The 10,701-nt window shown below is 41.0% G+C and overlaps 1 protein-coding gene across 2 annotated transcripts in view; it reads right to left on the reverse strand.

Moving 5' to 3' along the window:
- Positions 1–8,354, reverse strand: part of IQCM (IQ motif containing M) — a 269,935-nt gene extending 261,581 nt beyond the window's left edge. For both annotated transcript variants that reach the window (XM_038755208.1, XM_038755200.1), the window contains exon 1: positions 8,208–8,354. The gene's annotated coding sequence lies outside the window, so the exon portion shown is untranslated. The remainder of the gene's footprint in view (positions 1–8,207) is intronic.
- Positions 8,355–10,701: the final 2,347 nt, after the last annotated feature.

The following is a 10,701-nucleotide window of genomic DNA, read 5'->3' on the forward strand; positions in this document are numbered from 1 at the left end:
AAATAAATGAGTAATAAATATGTACAAACATATATACAGGTGCCGTGGGGAAGGGAAGGAGGTAAGATGGGGGGATGGAGAGGGGAAGGAGAGTAACAAATAATGGTATTTGTTAAGCACTTACTATGTGCAAAGCACTGTTCTATGCGCTGGGGGATACAAGGTGATCCACGTGGGGCTCACAATCTTAATCCCCATTTTACAAATGAGGTAACTGAGGCACAGAGAGGCTAAGTGATTTGCCCAAAGTCACACAGCCAACAAGTAGATTGGGGCAGTGGTCAGGGGGCAGGGATTAGAACCCATGCCCCCGACTCCCAAGCCGGTGCTCTTTCCACTGAGCCACACTGCTTCCCCTATGAAAAGGTTCTCTTCATAGCTATCAGCCACAAAATGCTGGCCAAAACTTGAGCTAGCAAGTGCTTGCAGTGGGGAAGACAGTAGAGAAAGTTTGCATAGGATTGGAGTTCCAGGATCACAAAAGCCACAATTCTAAAAATGATGTTATGTTAAGGTGGAATGACAAAGAAACCACCTGCTTCTATATTGTACCACCCGACCCTGGCATGCAGTCAGCCCTGTCTGCATAAAGTGAGAAGTAGAAAATTCTACATTACGTTGGCTTGGTGCGTATTTGTGTTCAGAAATAAAATGTGAGCAACACACACTGCACAAAATAAAATCAAAATAGAATAAAATGACTTTATTAGGAGCTACTTCTACATGATTAAAATAATTTAGCCTAAGGCTGAGTAAACGTAATTGTTCTTTTATACATTTGAATAGCTTATTAACAGAAATCAAAGTGCTCATTAGGAAACCACAGCCACTCTTCTTCTTCAGATAAAAGAAACTCAATACAACTGTACAAAATAAGAGTCTCAAGTTGTAATCCTAGAGCAAGGTAACTATCTGTAGATATGATCCCTGATTATTCTACTTCGTTGTTAAATTTAATAAAATAAAACTGGTTGTTCACTTTGTAGTAGAAATTGTAAGAGTTTCCAGGAGAAAAAAACACTATGAACTATAATGTAAGAGTAAAATCATGTTGTGAATTTCTAAAAGAATAATAGAAATATTCTACTTGTAATAGAATAATAATCTATATATGGTTTTATATATGTACATATATATACATCTATATATCCTCATATAGTTAACTATATATCCATACATATATATAGGGAGAGCAAGAGAAAGTTAGAGACAAATTACAAAAATGAAATAGGAATTATTTGGGATTCAGTCATTTGTCTTGTGCTGTCACAGTGCTAGATTTTACCACCAAGTTCTTGAATGAGATCTTTATTTGTGTTTAATTTTCCAGTTATAAAATGGACTCCACCTACATTGTGCTTCCATCACTAACTCCTACAATCTTTGTCCTTTGCCTGCAAGATGGAATTAACTTAAACAGTAGGTTTGAGGATTCCTTCAACTGATTTTAGAATTACCCCAAAAGTGGTAGTTCACTAATTCCATTTTCATTAGCAATGCTCAACTAATACATCTACATGAATATGGTGTATCACATTTCAAAAAGATAGATGGATGTGCTAAAGAGCAGAAGGGCAGACAGAGTAGGGCTTAGTAGAAAGAGCTCAGGTCTGAAATTTAGGGAACCCCACCCAGGTAAACTGCTCACTTTAGTTCCTGGGCTGAGGATCATGTGTTGAGCTCTTCCAGGAGGCAGTGGAACCAAAGTTGCCTGACATGAAGCAAGCTGCTCTCTCCGTGGTCTCTATACTACACCTCTCTGGGAGCGGTAGCAGTATTTACTGAGCATTAACCATGCGTATAACCCTCTACTAAGGGCTTGGGAGAGTACAACATAATGGTAGACTCATTCCCGGCCCACAAAGAACTTAGCCTACAGGGAGAGAGAGAACTAATATAACTTATTTCTTTGTACATATGTGCTCAAAGAGTACAGATCCAAGTGCATTATCACCCATGGGACAACCTCCTTGCTCATGCTTTCTCTCCTGTCCAAAACTCCCTGCCCCTCACATCCAACAGACAACTGTTCTCCCCATCTTCTAAGTCCTTAAATTAAATAGGCAAGGCCTCCTAGAAGATTTCAGAGCTCCCCACAAATGACACTTCAGTAGTTCCATGCCAACAGAGCACTTGAGTTCCCTGGCAATTAAATACCTACCTTTTTACTCTATTACTTCATCATACCTCTAATTTATTATAGTCTCCCCTGCTAGATGATAAACTCCTAATCATGTCCACTAATTCTATTGTACTCTCCAAAGCACTCAGTAAAGTGCTGAGAGAGGAGATGCTCAATAAATATGATTTATGAATTCCTTTCCAATTGCTAGGGATAGTGGAAAATATGAATCCTTCCAATAGCAGCTTTTTTAAATTATCATGACAAATCACTAAATTTATATTCAAGATATCTGTTTCTTGCCCTAAAATTACTTCTTGTGAATTGCAGCTCCTTATGGGCAGGGTTTATGTCTACTAACTCTGTTGGGTTCTCCCAAGCCCTTAGTACAATGCTCTATCAATCAACCAATCAATTGTATTTATTGAGCACTTACTGTGTGCAGAGCACTGTATTAAGCACTTGGAAAGTACAAGTTGGCAACATATAGAGACGGTCCCTACCCAACAGTGGGCTCACAGTCTAGAAGACTCCACAGTAAGCACTCATTAAGTACCATCGATTGATTGGTAATGCTTTGCTAATGACTACAGAGTTGGTTTTAATTTAATAAATTTTAATTAATTTTCCATTAGACATTGAAATGCTATCCTGGATTTTACCTTAAGAACAACTATGTCTCATTTCAAAGACTTAACTCATCACCATCTTCAAATTGTGAGCATCATTATTATCAATATTATCCTCTATGGAGCTTGATTTGCCAAGTTTTAAGAAAGTGTAAGGTCACAATGGGGTTTCACAGGACAAAGAATCAAACTAATGCATAATGACTTTGTTGTGCTTTTCATTCTACAACTTTGCCTCAGCAACACCTTAAGTCTGAATTCATGAGTGCAACAAAAATAAGAGCAAACTGAAAATTAGTATGCCTTGTAAGATCAATTTGCTTCTTTTTCCTTTTGGAAAGCTGTATGGTTCAAAAGAACTAAGACTCAGTGTCAGAAAGATTCTAGTTCCAGCTCTGCCACTGATTAACACTGTGGCTTTAGCTAGGTCATTTCTTCTCTCAGTGCCTCAGTTCTCAGAAAGGCCACACCCTAAAAATCCAGAGGACAAATAGCAGTAAACAAATTTTCTAAATGCCTACTTTTTGTCAAGCACTGATCTAAGTGCTGGCGAAAAAATATGCAGGTGAAAATTAGATACAGTCCTTAATCCTCGAAGTAATCACAATGTAAGGATAATGGAGGAGAGGAAAGGCCACAAAAGGAAGGATGAAACCAAAAATATAAAAGGAAAGAATCACATTACATATAATGAGAGGGATAAAGCACTTTGGCTAGAACAGCAGCATTTTGATCTATTGGTGTTCAAAGCCAACAGTTACAGTTGGGGCCACAGTTATAGTCATAGCAGCTGCCCCAACTTCCCAGTGTTCTGAAAGGTTTTTTTTTTAAATTTGGGGTTTTTTTAATGATATTTGTAATGTGCTTACTGTGTGCCAGGCACTATCCTATGTGCTGGGGTAGATACAAAGTAAATGTGGGGCACACAGTATTAATTCCCATTTACAGATGAGGTTATTGAGCCACAGAGAAGTTAAGTGATTTGCCCAAGGTCACCCAGCCAACAAAAGTTACAAAACCCAAATTAGAAACCAGGTCTAAAGCTGAGAATGTTGGCCAACAGCTTCTTCCCCCTCCCAGCTGTAGGAGGCCAGGGAAATGGGTATCTCCAAATTGAGATTTCCCTCCATGGCCTGAAGAAAGAGGATTGACTCAAGTACACACTCCTCTGCTTCCTCACCCTTCCAGCCCCTGAACATCATTTCATTCCTTTCCCAGTATCCTGTATGGGCAGGAAACGAAGGTCTTTCTATCCATTTTCATGATGCACTAAATTAAACTCTGCTCTTTTTTATTTAAAGAAACAAATGGACATGTTGATTCAGCTGTTTGTGATCGTGTCATCACCTAGGGTATGATGTCACTTTTACTGGTCCATCTTTACAATTTTGCAACCAGATTCACTGCAGCACCAGCAGACAAGTTGAACTTGCCAAGTTCAGAGACAGAGCCAATAACCCAGCTGGGAATAGAAAACCTACTGATTAAAATTTAGCTCATTAGGATAAAACACTTGAAATGAATCATTTCATTTTCCAGCATGTCATATCATTGCTGCCCGCACAATAACTTACATTCACACAACAGAAAACAATCCCCAAAATTTTTTTAAGTTGAAACATTTTCTCAGATATTGTAGCCTCTATTTAATAATCCTTGGCCTTCTTAAATATCTAATCTAGGTCCTTAAAAAATCCAGATAAAATTATTGAGCGAGAACTTCTGAGATCAAAGGTTCAGCTTCTGGCTGTTGCATGTGTCATTTCTCGACAAATTGTCAACTGTAGCACTGTTGCCCTGGTGCTGCCTTGGAGCTACCGTTGTCATCCATATCCGCCCGGCTGAATACAGTTTCAGGGATGAGGGAGGCTGTGCCTACATGCTGCCTGATAAAGGGGATGATGATGGAAAAGAGAGGAAAGGCCACAAAAAGAAGGATGAAACCAGCTTTAGTCGGGCAAGATGATTGGCAGCCTCTGACAAGAGTCTGCATGGAGATAAAGTAAGGCTCTAAGGTACCCCCTGCCTCCTTTCACAATATTAATCCCCATTTACAGATGAGGTTATTGAGCCACAGAGAAGTTAAGTGATTTGCCCAAGGTCACCCAGCCAACAAAAGTTACAAAACCCAAATTAGAAACCAGGTCTAAAGCTGAGAATGTTGGCCAACAGCTTCTTCCCCATCCCAGCTGTAGGAGATCGGGGAAATGGTTATCTCCAAATTGAGATTTTTAGACTGTGAGCCCACTGTTGGGTAGGGACTGTCTCTATGTGATGCCAATTTGTACTTCCCAAGCGCTTAGTACAGTGCTCTGCACATAGTAAGCGCTCAATAAATACGATTGATTGATTGATTGATTTCACAATCCCTGGTTCCTGTATAACCTGTCAGGGGTGAGTGCGGAGGTTCTCGCTGAGGGGGTGTGGCAAGAACTTCAGAGCCACAGAACGGAGACTGATGGAAAAGCTAGTGCCTCGTTTTATCCCACACTCTCACCACATGAGTTGCTGCTGGCTGGGCCCTGAACTGTCTGACCAGACCCAGGTGACTTTGAGCTCTGTTGTTACAAGTTGTTGATATAAAGTCCTCATCCCCAACTCTTGAACCAGACACCAATCAATAAAAATGTACCATCGTTAGCAATGAAATATGACAAGACCTACTCCCCAACTCTCCTGTTGGCTCACCCTTAGAATTGACAGTGGACGAGCAATGAATCCTAATAGGAGATCATTAGGATTCAATGACATCTTCTCCACCCTGTTTGTGAGCACAAGCCTCCATTTTGGCTTTTTGATAACTGCTGAGGTGTGGGAGTCCAGTGGAGGAAAAAATGGGGAGGGGAAGAAACAGAGGAGCTTAGGCTTAGGGAAAGGGAGGTGAGAAGGAGAGCTAATAATAATAGTAAATAGTGGTATTTGTTCATTCATTCATTCAATCGTATTTATTGAGCACTTACTGTGTGCAGAGCACTGTACTAAGCGCTTGGCAAGCACAAGTTGGCAACATATAGGGACGGTCCCTACCCAACAGTGGGCTCACAGTCTAGACAGGGGAGACAGAACAAAACATATTAACAAAATAAAATAAATGGAATAAATATGTACAAATAAAATAGAGTAATAAGTACGTACAAACATATATACATATACACAGGTGCTGTGGGGAGGGGAAGGAGGTAAGGCGGGGGGGATGGGTAGGGGGAATTTGTTAAGCACTTACCATGGGTCAGGCACTGTACTAAGCACTGGGGTGAATACAAGCAATTCAGGTTGGACACAGTCCCTGTCCCACATGGGGCTCACAGTCTTGAGAAGCAGTGTGAACTGGGTGGAAAGAGCCCGGGCTTCGGAGTCAGAGGTCATGGGTAATAATCCCGGCTCTGCCACTTGTCAGCTGTGTGACTTTGGGCAAGACTTCTTAACTTCTCTGTGCCTCAGTTACCTCATCTGTAAAATGGGGATTAAGACTGTGAGCCCCATGTGGGACAACCTGATTCCCTCGTATCCCCCCAGCACTTAGAACAGTGTTTGGCACATAGTAAGAGCTTAACAAATGCCATTATCATTATTATTATTAATCCACATTATACAGTTGAGGTAACCGAGGCAGATAAGTAAAGTGATTTGCCCAAGGTCACACAATAGACAAGTGGCAGAGCTGGGATTAGAACTCAGGCCCTTCTGACTCCAAGGCCCATATTCTAACTACACTGTGTGATGTCATTATGTTGTGCTACATATGATTTCATGGGTACATCATCTGTTGGGCCTCAAGTTGCTCCATCTCCAGGCCTACGCTTTGTTTGATCGAGTCCTGAACAAGGAGAGGTGATAGTTACCAAGAGGTAGGCTCATTTTCCCTACAATCACTGCCTTTTTTATGGTATTTGTTAAGCATTTACTATGTGCCAGGCACTGTACAAGGCATTGGCTTACACACCAAGTATCCTTGTAGTCACTGCAGAACTTAGCAGTCAATTTCAATATGTCAATTCCATTAACGTTTAGGACCAAGTTATAATACAAGAATTGATCTTTTTTCCAAATAAAACTCCTTATCTAAGAACGATGATAATTATAAAGACTAAAGGCAGAGATTGTCAGAGTCATCTGAAATTTCATCTAAAGGGGAAATTATTTTATTCACTTAACTATATTTCAAGACATAAGCTAGACAGCGAATCCACTGTAAAAGGTAAAATTCATTATGTAATTTAAAAGGGACACCATGAATGGCTCCAGAGAAGACAAGTTGAGGCAGAGGAAGTGGTGGAAGCCAGAAAGGGACAAATTTTTATATCTCTGACTTGCAGCAACAAAGGATTGCAGGAGAGATGATCAAAGTCAGCTGTTCTGGTATTTGGGGGAGGAAAGTCATGCAGGCCAACAGGAGAGCCCTACTCTTCTGGTCTCTACTTGACCCCTGATCACTCCTCCTCAAAGCTTCCTGGTCCTTTTTCCCTGGAGCTTCTGATACACACTGAGGAAGTAGCAAGATGTTAATTAATCAGAAGAGACTCCTGGGCCTGTCCAGGAATATCTGACAACTGCCCTGCTTTAATATAATAGGCTTATTTGTATATTTACAATTTCTCTACTTTTGGAAGTAATATTAATGTAATTTTTATGAGTCACAAAATCCCTAGTGCCAAGACAATTCTGAGTAAGTGAAAATTGCATATTTTGCAAACACAGTCTAAGTATTTGAAAATGAGAGTAAATATTTACAGGCAGTCATTGCAATTATCTTTCATAGGGTAACAGGTTCAGAACTCTAGGTGTTCTCAGCATGATGGAGAGATTGTGAGAAAGATGAGCAATATCACTGTCAATGAGAAGCAGCATGGCCTAGAGGAAAGAGCACAGGCCTAGAAGTCAGACTGATCTTGGTTTTAATTCCTTCTCTGCCACTTGTCTGCTGTGAGACCTTGATAAAGTCAGTTAATTTATCTGTGCTTCAGCTAGCTTATCTGAAAAATGGGCATTAAGACTGTGAGCCCCATGCGGGATATGGACTGGGTCCATCTTGATTAGTCTGTATCTATCCCAGCGCTTAGTATAGTGCCTGGAACATAGTAAGTGCTTAACAAATACCATTAAAAAAGTTCATTGGTATTTACTAAGCACTGACCTCCTTGTTTCCTCTCTCTCCCCACTCCAGTCCATACTTCTAAACTAGAAAATCAGAAAGAGAACCAGAAATAGAATCTCCTGATACCTTATTTCAGGCTGCCCTGATGGCGGATTGGCGGCATGGCCACCTGTTTCCAGATGAGTTGGCTAATCCTCACAAGGATTGGATGGGCCTGGAAAAGGCACAAATGCTCCTGTACCACGATTAAGGTAACATTTTCTAACCCCCATCCCTCATACCCACCCCAAAACAGGCAAAAATTCTGTTTCCTTGCTCCATCTAGTTTGTACTCTATTCCCATTCAAAGGTAAATGGTTACCAGTTCCGAGCAGTCTCAGAGTTGTAGAGGTGACACTGTGAATGCAAAAAGGCTGTGTGTATGAGCTAGACAAAGCAACCCTACTGGCTGTTCATGCCTGGCTCTTCAGGGCAAAAATTCCTCTTGGCTCCCCCAAGAGTTTGCTGTTTACTTTGTTCCAGTAGACCTAGTGACTCCAGAATTTGTTGAAGAAGTTTGAAGTGTGGTTGCCAAGGCTACTATAGTTCCACAAACAGTTGCTCAAATGGAATCAGAACCACGCAAGGTTAGGAGGGGACAGTGATCATTGCTTCCAATCTAGCTTCAAGCACAATTTTTATGGAAAAAAAAATAGTTCCGTAGCTTGAAATTTTCAAAGGTCAGAATAGGATGGGCATTGAACTCCTTATCTTCTATATATCTGGAGAGAGCTGATCACAAAACCAGTCCCAGAGCAAAAAAAATCATCCTGGATTTAACCAAGTGAAAGTGAATCCTCACTGAAACCTTTTCCATCAATCCCTTAACGATCAACCATGCTTCCTAATGTAAGAAATGCTTGTTTCTAGGTTTCATATTCACTCTAGTTTTACCCAATACTCTACTGTAATTTTTAAACTGCTTTAGTAACATTTATGGCATACATATTTATGGGAACTTGTGACGCAAAAGATACAATTCCTCCTCCTGAGAAATTTACAAACAATAAAACATATCTAATATTTTAACAGAAAGGTTGTTGGTTTCCAACAGCTCAGCCTCCAGGGCTAGAAACGTCAGGAGACGGTCTTTGTGGGGGAGCTTCAGGAGGGCTGGACAGAGTCCCAATCATTGGGAGCTTTGGATGTGCCTGGTGGATAGAGCACGGGCCCGGGATCAGAAGATCATGGGTTCTAATCCTGCCTCTGCCACTTGCCGGCACTGTGATCTTGGGCAAATCACTTCATTTTTCTCTGCCTCAGTTACCTCACCTGTAAAAATGGGGATTGAAACTGTGAGCTCCAGGGACTGTGTCCAAATAAATTTGCTTGTATTCACCCCGGTGTTTAGAACAGTGCCTGGTACATAGTAAGCACTTAAATACCATAATTATTACAATACTATAACCTGGGGCTCTCATGGCCTTCATTCCCCTTCTCACTCTGGAGAGATTCTTTCTGCCTGTTGTCCCAGCTCCCCACCATCCCAGTGCAGCCTCAGTAACTTGAGAGGATATTTGGACTCATTAACTCAGTTTAGGAAATGCACAGTAATGTGAAGGCTGGGACTTAGTTTTATCTCTAAAACCTGCCTGTCTTTGGAGAGGCATCAGTTCACATGCTCATTACCTTTAAAACAGAGCTCAATTACTCTAGAACTTTAGCTAAGTTCATTGCTTGACGAATTTCTAAATCACACAGCACGTAAGATCTATATGCCATACTTATCCAAAATATATTTACTATTTCATAAGTCAAGAGGAAAGGAGGTGAATGGTTGAAGAGATAGTAATAGCTACAAGACAGGTTTAAGGAGAGGCGGGAAATGCCCTAAGAGCTCAGCCACAAGAAACTTCATTTGTTGTTTTCTTACTGGTTCCCTGGAGTCCCTTAGAGAGCAGGGCTTTCCCCTGAGCTGGAACCATGTCGTAATGTACTTTCCCAAGTGCTTAGTAAAGTGTCTGGCACATAGGAAGTGTTCAATCAATAAAACTGATTGATCGATGTAATAACTACATAGCAGAAGCAGTGTGGCCTAATGAAACAATCACAGGCCTGAAAGCCAGGGGACCTGGGTTCTAGTCCCGGCTCCACCACTTGTCTGCTGTGTGACCTTGATTAAATCAATTAACTTCTCTGTGCTTCAGGTTCCTCATTTGTGAAATGGGGATTAAAATCTACCACCTCCTACTTAGATTGTGAACCCCATGTGGGACAGAGGTTTTGTCCAACCTACCAATAATAATAATAATGGTATTTGTTAAGCACTTAGTATGTACCAGTCACTGTACCAAGCCCTGGGGTGGATACAAGCAAATTGGGTTGGACACAGTCCCTGTTCCACATAGGGCTCACAGTCTTAATCACCTCATCTGTAAAATGGGAATTCAGGTACAAAGAAGTGCAGTGACTTTCCCAAGACCACACAGCAGACAAGTGGAGGAGCTGGGATTAGAACCCCTTCTGAGTCCCAGGCCCGTGCTCTATCCACTACGCCATGCTGCTTCCCTATCTTATATCTACCCTAGTACTTGGATCAGTGTTTGGCACATAGAAAGTGCTTACCAACATTAATAAGTAGAACATCAAATCCTTTAGGAATCTGTCAAAAAAAAGGTTAAAGACAGCATGGCATCTGGCTTCAGAGCTGAATTTCGGCTGACGCTTCTCTTTGGTTACAAGCACTGGATTCCTCACAGCAACCACATTCAACAACTTGAGCAGTTCCAACGGTATCACTTACATGCTAAACTCAGATTTTCAAACTAAAATTCTTCTCTTATTTGTGGGAGGTTTTCATTTTGAAAAAAGCATTA

The sequence above is a fragment of the Tachyglossus aculeatus genome, chromosome 12, assembly GCF_015852505.1.
Source record: "Tachyglossus aculeatus isolate mTacAcu1 chromosome 12, mTacAcu1.pri, whole genome shotgun sequence".
Classification (NCBI taxonomy): Eukaryota; Metazoa; Chordata; class Mammalia; order Monotremata; family Tachyglossidae; genus Tachyglossus; species Tachyglossus aculeatus.